This window comes from Notolepis coatsorum (genome assembly GCF_963971535.1).
Source record: "Notolepis coatsorum genome assembly, chromosome: 17".
Lineage (NCBI taxonomy): Eukaryota > Metazoa > Chordata > Actinopteri > Aulopiformes > Paralepididae > Notolepis > Notolepis coatsorum.
In genome coordinates, this window is record NC_140181.1 from 17,676,207 (window position 1) to 17,702,951 (window position 26,745).

At 39.8% G+C, this 26,745-nt stretch overlaps 1 long non-coding RNA gene across 1 annotated transcript; it reads right to left on the bottom strand.

The window, feature by feature from the left end:
* Window positions 1–7,115: 7,115 nt before the first annotated feature.
* Window positions 7,116–16,030, bottom strand: LOC311244255. Its single transcript, XR_014620685.1, has 3 exons — window positions 15,947–16,030; window positions 15,561–15,618; window positions 7,116–7,386 (listed from the first exon to the last, which is right to left on the bottom strand). It is a non-coding gene; the product is annotated as an uncharacterized lncRNA (long non-coding RNA).
* Window positions 16,031–26,745: the final 10,715 nt, after the last annotated feature.

Genomic DNA, 26,745 nt, shown 5'->3' on the forward strand with positions numbered 1-26,745 from the left:
CCGGATGGCAGAATTCAGTACTGTATCTACAAAACCTTCTGTTTAATCATCTTCCATCTATTAATTTGCTTAGATTTTTCAGGTCTGGTCAATTTGAGCATGGTGTTATTCACAGTCAAAGATACAAAAAAATGTATTGATATTCTCATTTGGTTCATTACAATTTACTCAAAATAAAATTTTCATTCAATCAATCACCGCGCAGATTGATTGATTGAATGAAAATGTTATTAACAGATTGCAGAATGGGTACAATACAGTACGGCACACAATTGTTAAGGGGATGCAGACCAGGGTGCAACTTGCACCGTGCAATCCATTCTTTGTGGATCTAGCCCACAGTATTTCTGACACTGGGAATACATTCCCTGAGATAGATCTCCCTAGAATCAGATACCAAGAACATGCAAATGGACCATATTAAAAAATAAAAAAAGTCTGTAAATGTGTATTCTACATTATTATGGAATGAATGAGATACAAAAAAAATATTATAAAAAAAAAAAAAAAAAAAAATTGTAATTAATTTTGAGTTAATTTTCATAACGCGATAATTTGCTGTGTAATTAATTAATCTAATTAACGCGATAAACTGACAGCCCTAATTATTATTATTATTATTATTATTATTATTTATTATTATTATTATTATTATTATTATTATTATTATTATTATTATTATTATTATTATTATTATTATTATTATTATTATTATTATTATTATTATTATTATTATTATTATTATTATTATTATTATTATTATTATTATTATTATTAGTAGTAGTAGTGTAGTAGTAGTAGTAGTAGTAGTAGTAGTAGTAGTAGTAGTAGTAGTAGTAGTAGTAGTAGTAGTAGCAGTAGTAGTAGTAGTAGTAGTAGTAGTAGTAGTAGTAGTAGTAGTAGTAGTAGTAGCAGTAGTAGTAGTAGTAGTAGTAGTAGTAGTAGTAGTAGTAGTAGTAGTAGTAGTAGTAGTAGTAGCAGTAGTAGTAGTAGTAGTAGTAGTAGTAGTAGTAGTAGTAGTAGTAGTAGTAGTAGCAGCAGCAGTAGCAGTAGTAGTAGTAGTAGTAGTAGTAGTAGTAGTAGTAGTAGTAGTAGTAGTAGTAGTAGTAGTAGTAGTAGTAGTAGTAGTAGTAGTAGTAGTAGTAGTAGCAGTAGTATAGTAGTCGTTGTCTCATAGTGCTGACCAAGGTGGTGGATGTCTCGGGGTCTTGGCCAAGATTGCAGTGACTGTTCTACGTGCACCACCGAGGCCATGGATCAGCTTCTTACAGTCTTCTGTCTGTGGTCTGTCAACGTGGTTCAGACGTAGAATTCATTGCTGGGTTAAGTACTTCTATTCTATTCACATAATATGCTTACTACATATATCTATTCTATTCACATATATGCTTACCACTTGTATCTATTGCTATGTCCGCCCATCACAATCACACAAACTGTCTAACGCCTGTCCCGTCTCCCTGTCTCCCTGTGAGTGGCTGCCTTGGAGTGATGACCGGAGTGTTGGACGTCCCGTGATGAAGACCGGGAGGATGCGACCCTCTCTGCGCCGCCCCTTTGCCTCAAATAGATCCGCTATCAGCTCTATCTTTAATCTTTCAAAATGTTCAGTTGCTATCGCTATCAGCTCTATCTTTAATCTTTCAAAATGTTCAGTTGCTATCGCATGCACTTATCTGTGTTTCACTACACATATGAGTGCATGCTTACCAACTGTTCACCTGTTTTATTGCAACCCTACTATCACCGACATCTAAGAAGGGAGATCCCCCCTTGAATGGCCCTTCTAAGGTTTCTCTCCTCCACATTGCCTGTGGTGCATTTTTTCCTATTGCTAGGTTTTAGTGAGTTTTTCCTTACCTTCGCATGGGGTATGTCTGGGAGTGTTGCATTTATTTATTTTGCATTTATTTGAATTTTTTTTGACTTTATAGTGTTCTTGTTTTGTTCTTGACTTATTGTGATGTTTCTTCTTGACTTGTTTAAAGAAGACGTGTCCGGCCCATGGGGACATTAACGTGTGTTGTCGGGCCTTACAAATACATTTTATTTTATTTTATTTGATTTAGTAGTAGTAGTAGTAGTAGTAGTAGTAGTAGTAGTAGTAGTAGTAGTAGTAGTAGTAGTAGTAGTAGTAGTAGTAGTAGTAGTATGGCAAGCCGTTTTAACATTTATTCCCATTTTCTAGCTAGCTGGGTACCTAGCTAGCTCATTCACAAGGACAATTTTGCGAATGAACTAGCTGGGTACCCAACTAGCTCATTCGCAAAGATGACCTAGCTAGCTGGGTACCCAGCTAGTTCAATCACAAAGACACATTCGCGAATGAGCTAGCTCACTACCTAGGTTGCAGATATGTCTTTGCGAATGAGCTAGCTGGGTACCCAGCTAGCTAGGTTGTCCTTGCGAATCAACTAGCTGGGTAGCTAGCTAGCTCATTCGCAAGGACCATTTTGGGAATGAGCTAGTTGGTTAACCAGCTAGCTGATGGTGTTTGGGGGCGGAGGGTGTTTGGGGGTGGACCGGAGGGCTGTTTTGGGGCGGAGCAGAGGGTGTTTGGGGGTGGAGGGTGGTTCTGTCAGCTCATTGGTTGACAGAAATGACCAGGTTTGTAAACAAAAATGATATTTATTAACATAAAGGAAGCACAATATGGTAACTCAAAATGACCAGGTTTGTAAACAAAAATGATATTTATTAACATAAAGGAAGCACAATATGGTAACTCAAGGGTGAGCCAAGGCTTAATGTGTCACAGCAGCACAAACATTCCCCACATTTAACATTCACAAACACTGCATAACGTTAAATGAATGTTATGATGTTATGTTATTATGATGTTATGATGTTATGATGAATTGAAAATGGGGGACCCTGATGTAAACAAGACGAAAGTCTTTCTCTGGTCTGCATCCCCTTAACAATTGTATGTATTGAGCTGTACTGTACTGTACCCATTCTGCAATCTGTTAATAAACTTTTCAATCAATCAATCAATCAATCAATCAATCAATCAATCAATCAATCAATCAATCAATCAATCAAGTCATTGAAATGCAAATACCAGCATCTGCGTCATGTACCACGCCCCTAGACGTCCGCCCCCAGACGTTGCTACTCATCTCAGCTAGTTCATTCGCAGGTTGCGAATGAACTAGCTGGGTACCCAACTAGTTCATTCGCAGGTTGCGAATGAACTAGCTGGGTACCCAACTAGCTCATTCGCAAAGATGACCTAGCTAGCTGGGTACCCAGCTAGCTAATGTGTCTTTGCGAATGAACTAGCTGGGTACCTAGCTAGTTCATTCGCAAGGATCATTTTGCGAATGAACTAGCTGGGTACCCAACTAGTTCATTCGCAAAGATGACCTAGCTAGCTGGGTACCCAGCTAGTTCATTCGCAAGGATCATTTTGCGAATGAGCTAGTTGGGTACCCAACTAGTTCATTCGCAAAGACACATTTGCGAATGAGCTAGCTCACTACCTAGGTTGCAAATGTGTCAGCTAGCTGGGTACCCAGCTAGCTAGGTAGCACGTGTCTTAGCTAGTTAACTAGCCGGCTTTGTCCCATAGGCTTTACACCAAATTTTGCCTCAGCTAGTAGCTAGCTCATTCGCAAAATGGTCCTTGCGAATGAGCTAGCTGGGTACCCAGCTAGCTGACACATTAGCTAGCTGGGTACCCAGCTAGCTCATTCGCAAGGACCATTTTGCGAATGAACTAGCTGGGTACCCAACTAGTTCATTCGCAAAGATGACCTAGCTAGCTGGGTACCCAGCTAGTTCATTCGCAAGGATCATTTTGCGAATGAACTAGCTGGGTACCCAACTAGTTCATTCGCAAAGATGACCTAGCTAGCTGGGTACCCAGCTAGTTCATTCGCAAGGATCATTTTGCGAATGAACTAGCTGGGTACCCAACTAGTTCATTCGCAAAGATGACCTAGCTAGCTGGGTACCCAGCTAGTTCATTCGCAAGGATCATTTTGCGAATGAACTAGCTGGGTACCCAACTAGTTCATTCGCAAAGATGACCTAGCTAGCTGGGTACCCAGCTAGTTCATTCGCAAGGATCATTTTGCGAATGAGCTAGTTGGGTACCCAGCTAGTTCATTCGCAACCTGCGAATGAACTAGCTGGGATGAGTAGCAACGTCTGGGGGCGGACGTCTAGGGGCGTGGTAAATGACGCAGATGCTGGTATTTGCATTTCAATGACAGAGCGCATTTGATTGGGTCATTCTGAAGTCTGGGGGCGGGGCGGACAGCGGCCGTGGTTCAAGTTTGCAGTTCCGTTCAAATATAGTTGCGTCTCAAGATTCAACGTTACAGTAGTATAGTAGAGAAATGGCTGAAGTTGTTAGAATGTATGGCAATCTGTCTGACAAGGATATGCGAGATTTGTTGATAGAAAACGGAGAATTGAAAATGATTTGAGAGAATATACTTTATTAATCACCAAATGGGGAAATTGATTGCCACCAGACGTATGTAACATACAACACAAACAAAAAAAATATTATAATAGAATACGGCAAAGTGCTTCCAGACAACACATATGGATTAAAGAAATTAAATAACACACTATATATATTCTCAATGGCTTTCTTGCAGGGATGTACAGAAGATTCATTTGAGATGGCAGCGATCTGCCGATACTGTAGAATATTAATACAATAATAACTAACTACTACACAATTAGTATGTACGTTTATTATCTTTGTATTGCATGTTCTTTGCATGTTTTGTGTTCACATCAACCTGCAAAGGGACTAGATGGAAACCGTTTATACAGTAACCATCCACTTAACGTTTTATATTCACTAGGGATGCTCGATATTGGCTTTTTTACCGATACCGATATTCCGATATTGTCCAACTCTTAATTTCGATACCGATATCAACCGATACCGATATATGCAGGGTTTCCCCCCAAAAAAACTGAATAATTTCAGGTAATTAATAATTTCACTGGATGCATTCAAAAGGCTTTCTAAATGTAAGCATTATCTGTGCAGAATATGATAATTAAAAAAGTAAAAATTAACATTACATATCTCTTGTTGTTGAATTAAACCAACATGCATACTTTTGACAATAAATCAAATAAGAATTGGTTCTTACTTGCTTGCCTGGGTAAATAAAGGTTAAATAAATGTAAAAAAAAAAAAAAAAAAAATTACCGATACCGATATTTTCCGATATCACATTTTACTGCCGATATCGGCCGATAATATCGGACATCCCTAATATTCACCATAGTGACTTACCGTTTTTAATAATACAGTAACCAGGTTACCATCCAGTGACTTACTACTTTATACAGTAACCACCCAAGTGTGTTAAAGTTTGTAGATGGAAATGAGTTTATAGCTACAATCTGGCATGTTTACATATAAATGTTTATTAAATAAATAAATTTTGTTGAATTTACAGATTAGTGTGATTGAGGTCTGCTCCACAAGCAGAACTGGACTGGAATCAAGAGTATTAATTTATATTTACAGCATATATAACCATAATAATTCTATATACCTACTTATACACCTGCATATAACCCATATAACTATGTATGATAGCAGTGTACAGTGGGGGAAATAATTATTGAACACATCAACATTTTGTTCAGTAAATGTATTTCCAATGAGCGTATTCAAGCGAAATTTGCACCAGACTTTTGTATTTGAATAAAAAATTTACACATGGTCCAAAGATGTTTATTAAAACATAACAAACAAACATTATGCCACATCAATGTGGAACGCCCTACCCACAGCTGTAAAGGAATGTGAATCACTACCCACTTTCAAAACCACTCTCAAGGAGAACCTACTGGAGGCGGCAATTCGAAACTGGCCTCTGTAAATGTCCTAATAGTCCAGTCATTATATGAAAAAACCTAGGACAAATTGCAACAGTAGCAAACTCAACTGATTTTGTATCCTCATTATGTCCTTAGTGAGGGAAAAAAAACTCCCAAGGAATCCCATCATGGGAAAGTTTTGAAAACGACCTATATATGTTCATATCGATTATAACAGTGGTGAAAATTTTACTTTTAGATATCACTATAAAAACTCACAAGCTGATTACACACACAAAGACAAGAAAAAAAGTCAATCACAACTTCATTGAATTATTCTGTTTACTCATGCAAATCACACATTATCTTATTTGATATGCACCAATTAGCATACACGCTAGAACTAATCAAAACATTTGATAAAGAATTTTTTTTCTTCTTGGAATATTAGTAGATAGGCTCTGTGGAGCTCAGTCCACGAGGATGGGGCTCAAGGGTTTATGTCCGTGGGGATAGGTCCATGGAGATGGGGGTTTTTATAATAGGCGGAAACTACATATTTGTACAGCATGCAAAACACTACATGATTCTTGCACAAAACTACATGGGCTTAACATAAATTTGGTATGTCTGTATAGGGGAGGCTTGTAGGTACCCATGTAACCCATTTCATTAACATATATTGAGGTAGAAGGCCAAGGGACCATTTGAAAAATGGTGATGGCCATATTTCCCTCCCCAAAAAAAATCATCTTAACTTTGAATAATTAGGTATGTAGCCCCCTTTCCAATGAGGTAACATGACATGGTTGGTCTCATTGGAAACCCGAGGTTGTCTAGAATCAAATGGTATCTTTACTTTTGAGCTACCTCAAAATTTGAACGCGTCACAATCTCTGAAAGACAGTGTCGTCAGTGATCCTGCCAGCAATCAAGTACATTGAAAAAAAAACACATTTCCCATGATGGGATTCCTTGGGACTTTTTTCCCTCACTAAAGACATATTGAGGGAGTTTGCTAATGTTGCAATTTGTCCTAGGTTTAGCCTAATTCTGGCCTATAATGACTGGACTATAGGGGTAACAAAACATTGAAAAAAAACACATTTCCCATGATGGGATTCCTTGGGACTTTTTTTCTCTCACTAAAGACATATTGAGGATACAAAATCAGTTGAGTTTGCTAATGTTGCAATTTGTCCTAGGTTTAGCCTAATTCTGGCCTATAATGACTGGACTATAACCCAACCCCCTCCAATGAACAGTTACCCCCCCCCCCCCCCCCGCCCCACCTACTCAACCCCCACCTCCTCCAATGTACAGTTTCTTCCCCCTCAAATGTATATACTCTCCAATGTATATAATGTCATGTGGGGGGCATGTATCGCAGTTCTATGGCCCTCTTCTCCAATTCTGCTTCAACCATTTTTAGTTCCACCATCTTTTCTCTGGCGCTTCCTGAGGGTGTTGGATTTTGTGATGAGCTGGGCCAGGACCAGGACCCAGCCTTCCCGTAGGCGAGGAAGCCGTTATCTCTTGCTTCAACAGACAGAAAGTCCCCAAACTGTTGAGTAATCACATCACCTGAGACAAACAGAAATACATAATTTAGGTGCATCAGTCAGATACTTTTCATATCAAGAAGCACATTTTCATATCAAGAAACACATTTTATGATAATAAAATGTGCTGAAAACCCCCAGCCCTGCACAATGGTGCGGCCCCTGTTGAGGTCCCTGCTGCGATTGAAGATTTATATGACTCATTTAATTTATTAGGACAATGTTGTCTACTAACTTGGCCAGTGAGTCATCTAGTCTTTATATATGTCTATGGAGGAGACAGTGGCAACATTGTGCTCAGTACTCAGTGAATATGCTCATCGCCCCACAGTGCAGCTCAGGCTGTGTGCTGATTTCCCCGGAACATGTCTATGGGCTGGTGGGACAGCAGGCAGAACCAGGACTCGGTCAGAACCAACAGGTCCTCCGTCTGCTGCTCTGGCTTAAACACAGTACGGCACAGTTTACTACAGGCACTTAAGCATTCTTACTCTCACAACAATAATAAATATATTAAATATTAAATTGAATACGAGTTTTCAGACAAATAAGCAGGATTTCACATTTGATTATAGGACCATGTCTTACCCAAGGTACACAACAAACAAACTAGGCTCATATTGTTTAACGCTTCATCTCCCCTTTAAGGCCAAAACATGTAAAAAAAATAATAATAATTTTTTATATCAGCCCAATCTTGATATCGGACCGATACCGATGTGTAAAGAAACGGCCATATCGGCCGATATTATATCAGCGGCCGATATATCTTGCATCACTACATGTGCCCAAAACACTGAGCTCAGGCCTTCTCGTGTCGCTGCGCCCCAAGCCACCACGACACGCACACACACCTGTAGAGACATCAGTTGTGAGATGGACAGGTTCGAAACTCAATTCTAAGAAATAAATCAACAGTTCTGGCTTTCCAGATTAATTTATAGATGAGGGAAAGTCAGTAAGTAAGAAAAATGAGGTGGCAGAAAGATTCAACAGATTCTTTGTTAATGTAAACTGGCAGAGGAGATAACCCCGCCACAAGGGGGAGGTGTTTCTAATTATTTTATATAACGAAACACAAGTACCATCTTCTTGAGAAAAACGGATAAAAATGAAATTATGGATACTGTGAACAAACTCAACTGGAAACCTCATATCAAATATGTCAGGACTAAATTGGCACGGAGTGTTGGTGTTTTATGCAAGATAAGGCACATTCTAAACCAAAAAACACTGTATACACTGTACTGTACACTCTTCCTATGGTATATGACTATATGAGCTACTGTGCGGAGGTGTGGGGTAATACCTACAAAAGCACTCTACAGCCAATATGCACCATGCAAAAAAAGCAATAAGAATAATCAACAATGTAGGATATTATGAACACACTAATAACTTATTTATAAAGCTACAAGCATTGAAATGTATGGATCTAGTGGATTTAAAAACTGCCCTCATTGTATACAAAGCCAGATACAAACTAATCCCAGGCAACATTCAAAAATGGTTCAGAGACAGGGAAGGAGAATATAACTTAAGAGGGAGAGGGAATCTTAAACAACAAATGGTACACACTACGCTGAAAAGCATGTGCATATCGGTGTGTGGAGTGAAGTTGTGGAATAATTTACCTGAATACATCAAACTGAGTAAACATGTAGCACAATTTAAAGAGCAGCTAAAAAAACACACATTAGAGAAATACAGAAATGAGTAATGAGGATAAACAAAGTTATGTTATATTGTGTTATGTAGTGCTGTACTATATTCACTGCTGTCAAGTGAATCAATTTTATTTGATTTTTCTCTTTTAAATACCGGTATAAGTAAAAGTATATTCTATATTGTAATATACTAAATTAGGGCTGGGCGATATAACGATAACGATAAATATCGCGATATATTTTAATAATCGATATCGAATATCGAAATAAAAAAAAATCGAAAAATCTTTTTTTTCCTTTTTTACCTGCAACAGGGCAGTTTTAAAACCAGAGACAGTGGACAGACTTGTCTTTCTTGCCTGCAACTTAAAGTAATGGCTTTGCTTGTCCAAATGACAATACTGACCAAATTCTGATTTATTTCTCTCTTGTCCATTTATTTTGTTTGCTTTCTAATTTAAAATACATTTTGAAACCATCTGTACACAGTAGGCTATGTGTGCTAGCAGAACTAGACTCCAGTCACGAGTCACAGTGCGGTGGTTTGTCCACCAAAAAAGCGCCAAAAGATCGAAAATAAACTAGCAGAGCCAGAACTGTTCAACTCCTCTGGAGCCACAGCCAGCAGAGAAGCCGGTTTACTTTAGCTTTTAAACCAGCTGCAGCCTGAGAACTGGAGTGTGAGGGGATGTAACACTGAAGATGGCGGCAATGACAAAGAATTTCTGCAAAATAAACAAACATCTGTTGTTAAAAAAAAAAAAAAACATTTTTTTTTTATACTTATAACAATTTGATAATTATCGATATCGAGAAATAAAATAAAATTATCATATCGTTATCGCGATATGATTTTTTTCCATATCGCCCAGCCCTATACTAAATTATGTTATATCTAGTCAAATTAATGGAAGAACAAACATAAATGTAAGGGGGTAGGGATCAATAAGCTTAGCTTCCCTCTACTCCTTTTTTGGACATGTCTGCTAACCAAACACATTGCTCTTGACCTTTTGTTTATAATTCCATGTAATAAAAACGGAGCTCAACGCATGCATTTTGTAGATCATTGGCTAAATGATTATCCAGTTTGACTATCGTCTACTACGAGCCACCGTACCTGTAGTACTACTGCTTACAAACTGCCTCGCTACTGTGAACCTGCTCTTGTCGTCACGTCACAACTAGATGTTAAATAAACTAGTCTAGATGGAAATAGGGGTCCACGCGCACCCCCCGGAACTTTTTATGCCACCTGATTTTTCTTAATCCTTAAAGTGTCTACTTTCAGAATCTGCCAGGTGCCAAGCTGAAATAATGTCCGAAAGGCTCCATTTTTAACCCTTTATTGCACCTAACCCAAAACCGAAACATTAAAATGTGATGTAGCAAGAGGCATAACCTTTGAAGTAAACAACATGGAGACAAATTAATACATTTGTCCATACAATTCTGACCGTAGGAATTCAATGGGATGGTTATTTTTGACATGACAACATTTTGACTGTATTTCTGGACAAAAAATACAATACAATACGCATAGAGTGAATATTTGGTGACAATAATTTTTTTTTTCAATCCTCCAAGTGTTTATTTTGAGATTATATTGGGTACCAAGCTGAAATAATGTCTCAAAGGCTAGTTTGAACCCTTTATAGCACCTAACCCAATTTTTTTTAAATGAAAATATAATGTAGAAGAGGCATAACTTTTGAGGTAGACGACTTACAGAGCGAAAATACATTTTCCCACACAATTTTGATCCTAGGAATTCAAGGGGATGGTTATTGTTGACATTTGACAACATTTTGACTGTATTTCTGGACAAAAACAGCAAGAAATGACCAAACGTGTGTATGACCAACTACCTTTTCATTTTTTAAAGCACATAGTGAATATTCTAGAGTTGAACCTTATATACAGCTCAAGCATTATTGTAGATGAAGCAGTTAAATGTGCGTACAAACTTGGAACATCTGATTAACTACAAGAAGCAGCACTCGCCCTCAATTCTCACATTATAAAGGCATTCAAAGAGTCAAAGGAGCTACCATGGCCCCCAACTGCACACAAGCTGGATGCTGTGAAAATGGATGAACTGCTCCCAGAGCATCTTGTACCATTTCTGAGCTCAGTGGTGACTGGGACACTTGATGAAGAAAAGTGTGAGAAGACGCAGAGGCTGGTCTATTCGATTACACAAGATGTGTGTCGAGTAGGGCTGCACGATTAATCGATTTTTTATCGAAATCGCAATTTGTAATGATGCAATTATCAAATCGCCTGCAATTAAAAAAAAATTAAATAAATAAGATTTTAACCAGGAAGTCCCATTGAGAGACAAGATCTCCTTTGCAAGGGAGACCTGGCCAAGATGACAGCAATAACATTTGCAATACATCACACAGCAATAAAAATTTGCGATACATCACACAAGAACATAATAAATGTGCATGTATACAATATACAATACATCACATGTAAACACAAAAACAAAGCAGAATAGTCTACATGATAGTAAAAGTGTATAATACAGGGTAATACAGTAATTTTGCAGTTGGGACCCGACTACAGAAAGCAGCAACATTCTTCTTGTAGGAAGTTATGTAATACAGATTTAAATTCACCAAGAGAGACTGGGGTGTAAGTGGATAATGGTCCTGTAGCCCATTCCATGCCCAAGGTGCGAAGCTTGAGAAAGCTGTTCCTAGCTAACCCTGCTCAAGTCAGAGAAAACATCTGAGCCGAGTAAGGAAAGGGTGGGGGGGGGGGGGGGTGGGGGCATCTCTCTCTACTGGTTCAATTAATGTAGAAAAACGTTGCACTATAAAAACGAACTGGATAGTTGATAATAAACATTTAACTTCATTAGCTGAAGTATTCTAAAATAATTTAAGCAATTCTCCTTTTCTGTGTGTGTGTGCACGTGTCTCATATCTCATTTGATAGTATTTACTGAGGATTGCCAGATAATGTTGATATTTAAACACAAAAAAAATTATAATACAAAATATACATGATCATGCAACATAAAAAAAATTGTTGTAGGAACAGTTTGGGAGAGGGAGGTAAGGGGTTTTAGATTGTGTGTTGTGAAGTTTACTTCAGAGAGGGAGAGTAAAGTACAGGGAAAAAAAGGTACCGTTGGGTACCGTACCGGTATCGATTCCCAGGTAAAAAGAAAAATGTTCAGACTCTGTGTCCCGAACAGACCCACCGCGTAGGCCAGATGCAAGCCGCATTTTACAATAAACCTCTGTGGGGCTGCTTAAAAAAAATTATAATCGCAATCGCAATATCTGTCCGAAAAATCGCAATTAGATTATTTCCCAAAATCGTGCAGCCCTAGTGTCGAGCAGCAACTAACAGCAAGTGAAGTGAAACTCCAAAAGCACATCCTCCTGTGTGCCACACTTCGGCACCTCTATCGAAGCAAACAGGTGAGTGATCAACTAACTTATTGCTTATGAGGTCCTACATTGTCATTGCTCAACTATGCTTCATACAGGTATTTGATATTGATACAAAAAAACATTTGTTTATCTTATTCTTTACAGCTCACAACCATCCTTTCACGACTAGGACACTCGGAGACATACGACTTCAGTATGGAACTTGAGACAGCCATGGCCAATGCTTTTGATGAGATGTCCACCAACATGACCCCTGAAATCACCACTGGCGAGGGAAACACTGTTTTTCACAGCGAGTGGGACAACCTGAACAGAATCACCACCAACGTTCATGGTTCAAATGTGGTAAACAGCGCCGGGGGAATCATGATTCAAGAAGTGAAGGAGAGCCATGTGAGCACCAAGAAAAGGACCCTTCCTCTCTATGACAGGTCATCCAAGATGAGAAGCCTTAAGATCACGCCTCCCGAGACGCTGCCAGAGCTGGCATTCAAAAGAGTTGGCCCCAAATTCCCCAAGAATGCCAACTTTACCCCTGCTGCTGAGGAATTACTGGGCCCCGACTACTGTAGCACACTGCTGGGATTCTACGACTTTACTGGGGAGGACTGTATCAGCGCTTTTAAAGGCAAATGCAAGGTGAATCCCCTGAAGAAGCTGGAAAAGACTCGTAAACTCCACAAAGCTTTCAGGCAGCTTGGTGCAGACTGGATGGTCACTGATGAGCTTCAAGAGGAGATGGAGAGCTTCACATGCATTATGTATGGCCAAGCACGGATGACATCAGTTGACACAGTATGGGTGAAAATGATGAGAAAGATGGTCGGCGCTGACAAAGTCCTGGACTCCAAGTCAAAAGTAGACCTGGAACGCCTGCCAAGGTCCGTCTCATTCCACATGTCCAGCGAGCCTTCTATAAGAGAGCAGACAAGGCAATAATCAAGAGCCCAAAACCACATGATCCAGGCATGGGCTGGGAGAAGACAGGAGAAGAGGAGGTGTTGGAACCGGTCTGGGCAATTGGACCCATCCTCCCTCCTTCTCTTGTTGAGGTACTGGCTCAGGCAGAGGTTACACCTTTCGTATCATCTTCGTATTGTTTTCTTATGCGTATCGCCGCGACGTCGTGCGCCTGAGTCACACTTTCGTTTTTTTTCCGTTTTTGTCAGCCAAGCACACTGATGTAGTACACTGCCAAAGCAGTAGGTGGCAGTAGGTGGCAAACATGAAGGCAATTTCAACCAATCAGAACGAATGTGCCAATACACTTCCTGGTGGAAGCTCCAGCAAAGAAATGTCAATAAGGCAGGCGCCTATGCCGCGCCACCATCTTGCTTGCTCACTCAATGCAGCAATTCTTTTTTCAGCAAAGCCTAATAAAAGTGCAATAAACAAAACGGATACATTCACTGTGTGTTCTGCCTGTCATTTGTTGATGAAACAAAACTAACATCAACACAAGTGACCACCAAGAGCAGATAGTTTAGTCTAAAAACGATCGGTAGCATTGTTAGCTGCATGCTAACGTCAATGGAGTATGCCATTATAATATAGCATTGTGGCTAGAAGCTAACGTTAGCTCACGCTACTTAGCCAGCACGAAACTGATGATATCGCGAGCTATCAGTAGTTAGATAACATTAGAGACAACGCTGTGTGTATTAAACAAAGGTGAATAGATGACTGGGCCATTTTGTTTAATGCTTGTTAAGTTGAAAGAGGAACTCTGAGCTAACAGGGTCTGAATCCTGATAGCTCACGTTAGCCAGCTCATGCAATCGGTAATGCTAGCAGAATGAATGGATGTAAACTTTATTTAACATATTGCATATGGGTACAATACAATACGGCTCAATACAAACAATTGTTAAGGGAATGCAGACTGTTGTAGCTTGGACTGGGGTCCTTATAACAATAACTTGACAACACATGGTAGCTGAAGCTATTTGGGACACGGAGCTCTGTCCCAAACACACACTGTACACAGGAAGGGCACGCAGATGGTATCTACTGCGCATGGGCGTTTTCGCAACAACTGCTCCGTGCTGACTACACGCTGTATTCCTGGCGTTTTTTTTGCGTATCTCCAAACGCAAACACAATTTTGCGTTTCAGCCGTATCCACAAAAAAACGCCAAAAAACGCGTTTCTGTGTAGATAGGACATGATACGTCGTCAAAAACGTATAAAAAAACGCCAGGAATACACTAGTCTAACCTCAGCCTCAGAGAGCAGAGTCAGAAGAGCATGCAGCCCTTGACAAGGTGACCGATTACGCCAACAATAACTTTGTCTGTGGGTAAAGTGGATGGAGAGTACGAGCATGAGGATGAAGAGCTGGAGATGGAAGAAATTGAATTAGAAGATCTCTTCAGTGACGATGAGGATGAGTAGTTTAGGTCAGCAAGTTGGTAGTGACATGAAAAGGTAAATGTATTGGTTGTCTACTTCAAAAGTTATGACTCTTCTACATTATATTTTCATTTTTAGATTTTTGGGTTAGGTGCTATAAAGGGTTAAAACTAGCCTTTGGGACATTATTTGAGCTTGGTACCCAATATAATTTCCAAATGAACAGTTGGAGGATTGAAAAAAAAACTGATTGTCAACAAATATTCACTATGCGTTTGAAAAATAAAAATGTAGTTGGTTAGACACGCATTTCTTGCATTTGTTTGCCGTTTTTGTCCAGAAATACAGTCAAAATGTTGTAAAATGTCAAAAAAATAACCATTCCATTGAATTCCTAGGGTCAGAATTGTATGGGAAAATGCATTCATTTGTCTCTGTATGTTGTTTACTTCAAAGATTATGCCTCTTGAGTCTTGCTACATCAAATTTGAATGTTTCGGTTTTGTGTTAGGTGCAATAAAGGGTTAAAAATTGAGCCTTTCGGACATTATTTCAGCTTGGCACCTGGCAGACTCTGAAAGTAGACACTTTAAGGATTAAGAAAAATCAGGTGGCATAAACATTTCCGGGGGGTGCGCGTGGACCCCTATTTCCATCTAGACTAAACCCACGGTTTGATAAACCCAAGTGTGTTCATTGACCCACACGCAACTGAGGTACATATTAACAGTTTACACATTTGATGGTAGAAATCAGTTTGTTACCCTCATACCAAGATGGCGGCGGTCTCGTGACGTCAGAGTGTCTTCGATTTCAAATAAACTTGAGTAAAAGATAAAAGCATAGCAGATAGACAGTGAGATTTGAGATAGATAGATAGGAGGACACAATGTATTAATGTAACAGCTAATACAATTTAAATTTTGCAAACTCCCATACATGTAACGTTATTATGATAGATAAGCTGTAGCTGTAGCAGAAAACACGAGACTGAGTCAAGTCACCTAAATCGAAATGTTGAAACAGTGCCAAGCCAACACGAACTCAAAAACACTTTAACCTATTGGTAAACAAACGTATTGTTGAAAATATACACTATGACTGCTGTTGTGACATGTTTAAGATCGTATTGACTAGTTTACACACTCACCTTCAAAGTTTCAAACCGCGGCGCTAACGTTAACTTGTTGATCTTAGCTCTGTAAATCGGGATCTTCTTCTCTGCTCCTATTTCCTAAATGTTGTAACAGCGCCACCACAAACTCGCAACAGCGCCACTTGTGGCCAAAAATATGACGATAGACAGACAATTGTTAAGCTGCATACAGTTGAGCGGTGATAGAATGTGATTGGACAAATGGGATTTAGGGGAGGGGGAGGTGACGCAATTCATTAGTCTTTGGGGGAGGGGTGCTTTTAGAAGTGTCTGTCTTTTAGAATTCACAGTTCAAGTGACTACAAACTTTGATTGATTGATTGAACATTTTATTAACAGATTGCAGAATGGGTACAGTACAGTACAGCTCAATACACAATTGTTAAGGGGATGCAGACCAGAGAAAGACGTTTGTCTTGTTTCCATCAGGGTCCCCCATTTTCAATTCATATAGACATTTATGACATACACAACATACATGACATTTATGGCATAGGGACATATAGGTATTTAGTACTGATACATTTGTGACATAAACGGTATTCAAATATACAGTACTGTTACCCCTAGATCCTGACAGAGTATATATGATGGGGAGGGGACTGTACATTAGGAGGGGGTGGGTGGGTGGGAGGGCTTGTGGCTTTGATTGATTGATTGATTGAAAACTTTATTAACAGATTGTAGAATGGGTACAATACAGTACAGCTCAATACACACAATTGTTAAGGGGATGCAGACCAGAGAAAGACTTTCGTCTTGTTTACATCAGGGTCCCCCATTTTCAATCCATTTTCACTGTAACTGAGAAGCCGTCGGTCTTGCTGAGTTTGTTATTTGAACCGAAGAGAATGGACTCTGTTTTGCCCATGTGTAATGATAGTTTGTTGTCGGCAAGCCATATGCAGATTTTGCCTAGTTCTGAGCTGAGGGTTTTTTCAACCTGTAACTTGTTCTTGTCAGAGACCAGCAGGGCTGAGTCGTCCGCAAAAAGGAACAAGTTGCAGTCACAAGCTGACGACATGTCATTTGCATAAATTAGGAACAGTAGCAGACCTAGTATGCTTCCTTGTGGAACACCACAGCTTACTGTGAGGGGGGGGGGGGTAGGGTACCGTTTACCTCCACCATCTGCTCTCTCCCCTCCAGGTAGGATTGCATCCAGCTCACTGATAGACTATCAAAACCAATTGCTTGTCAATCAGAATGGTGTGATTGACAGTGTCGAAGGCCTTTTGTAGGTCCAGCATGACCATGCCGCAGTATTTGCCCGCGTCCACCTCTTGCTTGATGTGGTCGTTCAAATAGAGAAGGCATGTGTCAGTGGAGTGGGATGTTCTGAAGCCAGATTGGAATTCGTAGATTAGATTTTTATCCGCGAGGTACTTTTCGACCTGTTCGTATACTATTTTTTCCATGACTTTCGAGATGGATGTAAGGATAGAAACAGGGCGGTAGTTGCCTGGGTCTAATTTGCTGCCCTTTTTGTGCAGGGGTGTTACTCTCGCAATTTTGAAGTCCTTGGGGACGTGTCCCTGTTTTATGGAGAGGTTTATTATGTGTGTGATGACTGGGGTGATGGCGGCTGCTGAGTCTCTGAGGAATTTGGAGGGGATGTTGTCATGGCCAGTGGCCTTGTTCGGTTGGAGGGCGCTCAGTTTTTTGAGTACCTCATCTGTATAGTTACCATTTCCAGTTTGAAATCGTCTTTGTGGACGCCTAGGTTCTTGTAGTATGCTACTATGTGTTCTACCCCATACTGCCCTGAGTGGGAGGGTAGTTTGTTTATCAGTGTTGTGGCTATGTTTGTGAAGAAAGTGTTTAAGTAATTGGCTACATCCAGTTTGTCTGTGATGAGCGTGTTGTCCGTCTTTATGTTTATGTTTGAGAACCTGATTTTAAGTTTTTTACTGCAGCCTAGTTGATTATTGAGTAATTTAAAAAGTTCATGTGGTTTATTTTTGTTTTCCTCAGTTTTGTCATTGATGATTTTTTTTTGCAGTTTTTATCATGGAGTTTACGTCATTTCTTAGTCTGTTTCTTTCTAGTTTGAGTTCAGTCACATGGGCTTGGAGTTCACTGCTTGTGCTTTTGGTAAGCTTTGACTGACTTTTACTTTTACGGTCAGTATTTCAGTGTGCATCCACGGCTCAGCGAAATTTTTTACCCTGGTGGTTCTTAGGGGGGCCATGTTGTTTAGTATTGTTGAGAATTTGGTTTTGAAGCCAAGCCATGTTTCTTCAACCAGTGTACCATTGAGCTCATCTGACCAGTCCAGGCTCTCCAGTTCAAGGTTAAAGGCCTCGCTAGAGTAGGTTTTGAGGTCTCTAGATGTGACTGTTTTGTGACAGCCAGCCTTTTGTTTTAGCTTTTTGCGGGTACAGAATATCATGGCGTTCTATCGCCATGCTCTAAGACAAACTCTAACCGAAAACCAACTTCGAAAGAGTGCCTAAGCAGCAAAAAAAAAAAAAGAGAGTGACTGATAGTGCCATCTAGTGGTAAGGTAAAAGTACTGTATTACAACACTCACTTAATTTTACAATGGCATTCAAGTCCCTTTAAATAATATTACAACACTCCCACTTAATTTTACAATGGCATTAAGTGCCTTTAAATAATATTACAGCGCCATGCTCTCCTTCATAAAAAGAAACGTCAAGAAAAAATATATTTTAAACAACAAAAAAAAAATACTTTTTACAATGCTTTTACTGGAACTCTTTTTCACATTATTTCAGACTTGCTTTGACTAGGCAGCGTTCGGCGTTCACCTGTCAAGCACAAATAACCACTCTATTTTACATGTGAATTACCAAAGTGCCACTTAACCCTTTCACTGCCACACGGCAGAAGGTTAACCCAAATTAAACAATTACATTTTTTTTGTATATATATATTGAACAATTAACAATATTCCTGTGAATGCATGAGTACACTGAATGAATACTGAGAGTATTACTGGCATAATAGATCATGTAAATAGAATTCTTACAATTTCTGGATTAATAAACCATCCTCTGACAAGCATGTTCTTGAATAATTTGTGTGTTTTTGAAACTCAATGCCTCTTATCACCTCTGTGGGGGGTGAGTGGGCTAATAATTCACAAATTATATTGTGGTGCAGGTATTCTAGCTAAACAAAACAGTGATAATGACACTTTTGAATGGTGTGAATTTAGTCATTGTTAGTATAAATAAGAATAATCAATTTTGTAATGTTGGGCAATAAGGCACAACAATAGAGCCTCTTGATTGATTGATTGATTGAAAAGTTTATTAACAGATTGCAGAATGGGTACAGTACAGTACAGCTCAATACATACAATTGTTAAGGGGTTGCAGACCAGAGAAAGACTTTCATCTTGTTTACATCAGGGTTCCCCATTTTCAATTCATCATAACATATATGACATACAGATAGACAGTACATCTATACATTTATGACATATCAGATTTGCAAATACAGTACTGTTTGTGATACAAAAGTGTCCAGAAAAAGAGTGTATTTGACGTAGAAACTACATTGGAGGAGGTTGGGTGGGGGCTGTACATTGGAGGTGGGGGGGGGGGACACACATTGTACACTGTACATTGGAATACTGACAAAGCCATACTTGGTCATTTATTGTACAACTGGGTTAGGACATTTGTAGGGGCCAGTTTCGAATTGCAGTCTCCCGTAGGTGTTTTTTGAGAGTGTTATTGAAAGTGGGTAGTGATTCACATTCCTTTACAGCTTTGGGTAGGGCGTTCCACATTGATGTGGCATAATTGCTAAACGTGTTTAGTCCCTTGTTTGAGCCGAATCTGGGTTTTACATGATTTGTGGAGCTCCCTCTGGTGTTGTGATCATGGTATTCACTGACCTTTGGGAAGTATTTTGACATGTACAGAGATACATGAGAGATATTTAGAGAAAGTAGATAGATTTTGGGGGGGAATTGTTAATTCTACTTAAACTTAATGCAACATCTATAATAGTAAATATCATTCAGAAAACAATATGTTGGGTAGGAGTGGGGGGGGGGGGGGTTGGGTAGGAGGGGTGGGTGGGGGACACTGTACAACTGTACAAACAACACTGTACATTGGATTATGAATGAATGTGGACTGTTCCATCAGAGGGGGGAGCTTCGATGGTCATGTAAGTGGCTACAGACCGCTGCACTTAAATATAAACATTAGTCTACCTGGAGACTCAATGAGGTAATTGTAGATGTCGCCATAAGACGCGTCTGGCCATTTAGTGGGATCATTTTTTCATTATCCTGTTCGGCTGAAAGGACATTGGCCACCGAAGCTCCCCCCTCTGATGGAACAGTCCACATTCATTCGAGCGTCATCTCGCGTCGTCCAGACTCCATGGGCACTCTGCGCATGTCCATGCGGAATAGGTGCTTTAAAATGGGCTTTTTCTCTGCCGATTTAGTTCTGATCGATTAGTTATGGGTCACGCCGTGTTCAGGAGAGCGAGGCGCATAAACGTCTATTCGATCATGTCTCTAGCACCCCCACAGCCGTATCGGCAACCACTTACATCACGGCTCTCGTCCACATTCATTCATATGCTCCCCCCGCAATCTCCTCCCCGATTTCAATGTAACGCGGAAGTGTAGTGGTCTTCGTTAAACACTAAAACTACGATACCCAGAGCTCATCGCACAAACCGGAAGCGAATATACGTCATCTTTCCTCGCCACGTCCTTTAACTATTCCTCACCGGCAACTTATCCAATTTAAAAGAAAATTAAAACATCTTTTCAAAATCTTTCTTCACATCTAGATTTGTAAATTCCACATAACCTTAGATGTTGTTCTTTAAACATTACGTAGGCCCCTTACCCGCTCGCGAATTGAACGCCACCCCATACGTTAGGCTAAAACCAAAGATTTTCATCCATCAGCCCGTTTTAAACAGCGTAAATACGCCATTTCTCTCCGTTCTTAAAGCAATCAACTTATATACGCCAACTCCCGCACACCTTAGCTAGTATCCCTGCGTTTTTAACAACAATCCGACGGTCGCAACATATTTTAAAACGCATAATATTAGCTAAAATCAAAGATTTTCATCCATCAGCCCGTTTTAAACAGCGTAAATACGACATTTCTCTCCGTTCTTAAAGCAATCAACTTATATACGCCAACTCCCGCACACCTTAGCTAGTAGCCCTGCGTTTTTAACAACAATCCGACGGTCGCAACATATTTTAAAACGCATAATATTAGCTAAAACCAAAGATTTTCGTCCATCAGCCCGTTTTAAACAGCGTAAATACGACATTTCTCTCCGTTTTAAAGCAATCAACTTATATACGCCAACTCCCGCACACCTTAGCTAGTATCCCTCCGTTTTTAACAACAATCCAAGGTCGCAACATATTTTAAAACACATAATTTGTTGAGCTGGGGACTATAAACAGAACCAGGGTGCATGGAAAGGGCTGTAGCGTATATCTGTATGCCTAGCCCTGCCCCCAGACTTCAGAATGACCCAATCAAATGTGCCCTATCATTGAAATGCAAATACCAGCAGCTACGTCATGTACCACGCCCCTAGACGTCCGCCCCCAGACGTTGCTACTCATCCCAGCTAGTTCATTCGCAGGTTGCGAATGAACTAGCTGGGTACCCAACTAGTTCATTCGCAGGTTGCGAATGAACTAGCTGGGTACCCAACTAGCTCATTCGCAAAATGATCCTTGCGAATGAACTAGCTGGGTACCCAGCTAGCTAGGTCATCTTTGCGAATGAACTAGCTGGGTACCCAACTAGCTCATTCGCAAAATGATCCTTGCGAATGAACTAGCTGGGTACCCAGCTAGCTAGGTCATCTTTGCGAATGAACTAGTTGGGTACCCAGCTAGTTCATTCGCAAAATGATCCTTGCGAATGAACTAGCTGGGTACCCAGCTAGCTAGGTCATCTTTGCGAATGAACTAGTTGGGTACCCAGCTAGTTCATTCGCAAAATGGTCCTTGCGAATGAGCTAGCTGGGTACCCAGCTAGCTAATGTGTCAGCTAGCTGGGTACCCAGCTAGCTCATTCGCAAGGACCATTTTGCGAATGAGCTAGCTACTAGCTGAGGCAAAATTTGGTGTAAAGCCTATGGGACAAAGCCGACTAGTTAACTAGCTAAGACACGTGCTACCTAGCTAGCTGGGTACCCAGCTAGCTGACACATTTGCAACCTAGGTAGTGAGCTAGCTCATTCGCAAATTTGTCTTTGCGAATGAGCTAGCTAGGTACCCAGCTAGCTAGGTCATCTTTGCGAATGAGCTAGTTGGGTACCCAACTAGCTAATTCGCAAAATGATCCTTGCGAATGAACTAGCTGGGTACCCAGCTAGCTAGGTCATCTTTGCGAATGAACTAGTTGGGTACCCAGCTAGTTCATTCGCAAAATGATCCTTGCGAATGAACTAGCTAGGTACCCAGCTAGTTCATTCGCAAAGACACATTAGCTAGCTGGGTACCCAGCTAGCTAGGTCATCTTTGCGAATGAGCTAGTTGGGTACCCAGCTAGTTCATTCGCAACCTGCGAATGAACTAGCTGAGATGAGTAGCAACGTCTGGGGGCGGACGTCTAGGGGCGTGGTACATGACGCAGATGCTGGTATTTGCATTTCAATGACAGGGCACATTTGATTGGGTCATTCTGAAGTCTGGGGGCAGGGCTAGGCATACAGAAATACGCTACAGCCCTTTCCGTGCACCCTGGATCTGTTTATAGTCCCCAGCTCAACAAATTATGTGTTTTAAAATATGTTGCGACCTTGGATTGTTGTTAAAAACGGAGGGATACAAGCTAAGGTGTGGGGGAGTTGGCGTATATAAGTTGATTGCTTTAAGAACGGAGAGAAATGTCGTATTTACGCTGTTTAAAACGGGCTGATGGACGAAAATCTTTGGTTTTAGCTAATATTATGTGTTTTAAAATATGTTGCGACCGTCGGATTGTTGTTAAAAACGCAGGGATACTAGCTAAGGTGTGGGGGAGTTGGCGTATATAAGTTGATTGCTTTAAGAACGGAGAGAAATGTCGTATTTACGCTGTTTAAAACGGGCTGATGGACGAAAATCTTTGGTTTTAGCTAATATTATGTGTTTTAAAATATGTTGCGACCGTCGGATTGTTGTTAAAAACGCAGGGATACTAGCTAAGGTGTGGGGGAGTTGGCGTATATAAGTTGATTGCTTTAAGAACGGAGAGAAATGTCGTATTTACGCTGTTTAAAACGGGCTGATGGACGAAAATCTTTGGTTTTAGCCTAACGTATGGGTGGCGTTCAATTCGCGAGCGGGTAAGGGGCCTACGTAATGTTTAAAGAACAACATCTAAGGTTATGTGGAATTTACAAATCTAGATGTGAAGAAAGATTTTGAAAAGATGTTTTAATTTTCTTTTAAATTAGATAAGTTGCCGGTGAGGAATAGTTAAAGGACGTGGCGAGGAAAGATGACGTATGTTCGCTTCCGGTTTGCGCGATGAGTTACTGTATAAACGGTTTCCATATTATAGTCCCTTTGCAGGTTGATGTGAACACAACATGCAATACAAAGATAATAAACGTACATACTAATTGTGTAGTAGTTAGTTATTATTATTGTATTAATATTCTACAGTATCGGCAGATCGCTGCCATCTCAAATGAATCTTCTGTACATCCCTGCAACAAGAAAGCCATTGAGAATATAATATATAGTGGGTAATTCTGAAGTCTGGGGGCAGGGCTAGGTAGGCATACAGAAATACGGATACACCGGTTCTGTTTATAGTCCCCAGCTAAACAAACTATGTGTTTTAAAATATGTTGCGACCGTCGGATTGTTGTTAAAAACGGAGGGATACTAGCTAAGGTGTGGGGGAGTTGGCGTATATAAGTTGATTGCTTTAAGAACGGAGAGAAATGTCGTATTTACGCTGTTTAAAACGGGCTGATGGACGAAAATCCTTGGTTTTAGCCTAACGTATGGGGTGGCATTCAATTCGCGAGCGGGTAAGGGGCCTACGTAATGTTTAAAGAACAACATCTAAGGTTATGTGGAATTTACAAATCTAGATGTGAAGAAAGATTTTGAAAATATGTTTTAATTTTCTTTTAAATTAGATAAGTTGCCGGTGAGGAATAGTTAAAGGACGTGGCGAGGAAAGATGACGTATGTTCGCTTCCGGTTTGCGCAATGAGCTCTGGGTATCGTAGTTTTAGTGTTTAATAATAATAACTAACTACTACACAATTAGTATGTACGTTTATTATCTTTGTATTGCATGTTCTTTGCATGTTGTGTTCACATCAACCTGCAAAGGGACTAGATGGAAACCGTTTATACAGTAACTCATCGCGCAAACCGGAAGCGAACATACGTCACGGCCGTGGTTCAAGTTTGCAGTTCCTTTCAAATATAGTTGTCTCAAGATTCAACGTTACAGTAGTAGAGTAGAGAAATGTTAGAATGTAATAGGACATGTATGGCAATCTGTCTGACAAGGATATGCGAGATTTGTTGATAGAAAACGGAGAATTGAAAATGATTTGAGAGAATATACTGTATTAATCCCCAAAGGGGGAAATTGATTGCCACCAGACGTATGTAACATAAAACACAAACAAAAAAAATATTATAATAGAATACGGCAAAGTGCTTCCAGACAACACATATGGATTAAATAAATTAAATAACACAGTATATATATTCTCAATGGCTTTCTTGCAGGGATGTACAGAAGATTCATTTGAGATGGCAGCGATCTGCCGATACTGTAGAATATTAATACAATAATAATAACTACTACACAATTAGTATGTATGTTTATTATCTTTGTATTGCATGTTCTTTGCATGTTGTGTTCACATCAACCTGCAAAGGGACTAGATTTGTATTACTGTATCTCTATCTCTTTGTATTTAAATGTTCTTATAATTTTTGTATGCTTGCTTATGCCTGTATGTTCTACTGTTGTGAAGCACTTTGAACTGCAACCTCTGTATGAAAAGTGCTATACAAATAAAATTATTATTATCCCATCACTGTCAATGGATGTCTTATTCTTTGACTTTGATACAATGGATATGATTTCTGCTTCACTGACATTTCCCAAAAACATAGACTGCAGTACTTTACTATCTCCTCTCCATCCTTCCTGTAATGGTTCATCGTGTTTTTGAATGGCATCTGCCAGATTTGGCCCCACATTCACAAAAAAATTGTTGAATTCATTAACCACCTCATTCATGTTTTTTATAGTCTTACTATTACTAATGAAATGGCTAGGCATTTTTATGGACGCTGATTTATTTCCCATTACCTTATTTATTATTTTTATTTCCGCCTAACAATCTATTGTAATAATCTTTCTTGGCCCATCTCATAATGAATACTAACTTATTCTTATACACTTTGTATTTAGTTTCAGCAGCCTTTTTTCTACATTTGATCAAATCTCTATAGTTTGTTTTTCTTTTTACATGCATTCTCTAACCACTTTGTTATCCATGGTTTTCCATTGTCATTACTTTTTTGTTTATGTTGAACCATTGGGCAGTGCCTATCGTAAAGTGTCCGATAGATATTCAAAAAAGTATTGTAAGCAGCATTGACGTCTTCTACATAGACCCCCCTTGAAATGTATTAACGAAAATGTGTTATCTAATACTATACATTCACTAAATTGTTACTCCGTATAATAATTACAATTGGCTTCAATGGAATTAAACACGTCTTTCTGGGTCGATATCGCATTCAAAGTCTTGTATTTTATCGCCACATAAATATTCGTCTGTTGATTCTGTCATATTTCATGGAATATATATATATTCAACTGCTTTGCATTTCAAGTCACCGTCGACAAACACAGCTGCAGGTAGGATTGCATCCAGCTCACTCAATCAGAATGGAGTGATTGACAGTGTCGAAGGCCTTTTGTAGGTCCAGCATGACCATGCCGCAGTATTTGCCTGCGTCCACCTCTTGTTTGATGTGGTCGTTCAAATAGAGCAGGTGAATTGATGATGAATGAATGAAAATGGGGGACCCTGATGTAAACAAGACGAAAGTCTTTCTCTGGTCTGCATCCCCTTAACAATTGTATGTATTGAGCTGTACTGTACCCATTCTGCAATCTGTTAATAAACTTTTCAATCAATCAATGTGTCAGTGGAGTGGGATGTTCTGAAGCCAGATTGGAATTCGTAGATTAGATTTTTTTCCGCTAGGTACTTTTCGACCTGTTCGTAGACTATTTTTTCCATGACTTTCGAGATGGAGATAAGAATAGAAACAGGGCGGTAGTTGCAATGCAACATGACCGAATGATTGATTGAAAACTGTATTAACATATTGCAGAATGGGTACAGTACAGTACAGCTCAATACACACAATTGTTAAGGGGATGCAGACCAGAGAAAGGCTTTCGTCTTGTTTACATCAGGGTCCCCCATTTTCAATTCATCAGGACATATATGACATACATGACACACAGATAGACAGTACTGCTACATCTATACATTTATGACATACCAGATTTACCAGATTTGCAAATACAGTACCGTTTGTGATACAAAAATAGTCCAGAAAAGAGAGTATATACATTTGACGTAGAAACTGTACATTGGAGGAGGTTGGGTAGGTGGGGTGGGGGGGGGGACTGTACATTGGAGGTGGTTGGGGGGGGGGGGGGGGGGGGTCACCCCTACATACGATAAAGACTTTTCCGGTCCTGTCTTTTTTGCTACAATGATGACAAAAGTGCTTGCTTTCAAAATAATGTTTATTTAAGAAACCGGGA